Here is a 565-nt window from a genome sequence, read left to right on the forward strand (position 1 = left end):
TCATATAGTTAAATTATTCAATGTATATAATATCTATTAAATTTTTATACGTTACGGTTGATGACAATGTCAATTTAGAAAACTGGCTACAAAATATGATTTATTTGTTTATGATCATCATTTATATGTTAATATGATTTATATGTTTAATATTTCTTCTTTTAAAGCTAAATCAAAAAGAAATTTTTATTAATTATTCAATTTTATTTGCCATTTTTAATTTGCCATTGATATTTTAAAAGCATCACAAATGTGCAAATTTCAATAAACTTAAATAATGTTCTCTATAAGAAACATAGATTAAATAAAAAGTATTCGCGTATGATTCTTGAAATTGCTGGAAAAATTTTTATACTTTACTAAATGTCCGTCTCAAACATGCTTACTTTTTATTTAATAAAATATTTAAATAATATATGGTATATAAATGTTTCTTTATATAAAATATCACGAACATCTTTATCGTGCAATAAGAAACAAGAAAATCAATCATAGAAAATACTACATATTTAGCGAATGACATACACAATAGAAGCCATCAGAGTATTCATAACTCTAGAGAAAG

Source organism: Wasmannia auropunctata, unplaced genomic scaffold (genome assembly GCF_000956235.1).
Source record: "Wasmannia auropunctata unplaced genomic scaffold, wasmannia.A_1.0 LD336000.1, whole genome shotgun sequence".
Taxonomy (NCBI): domain Eukaryota; kingdom Metazoa; phylum Arthropoda; class Insecta; order Hymenoptera; family Formicidae; genus Wasmannia; species Wasmannia auropunctata.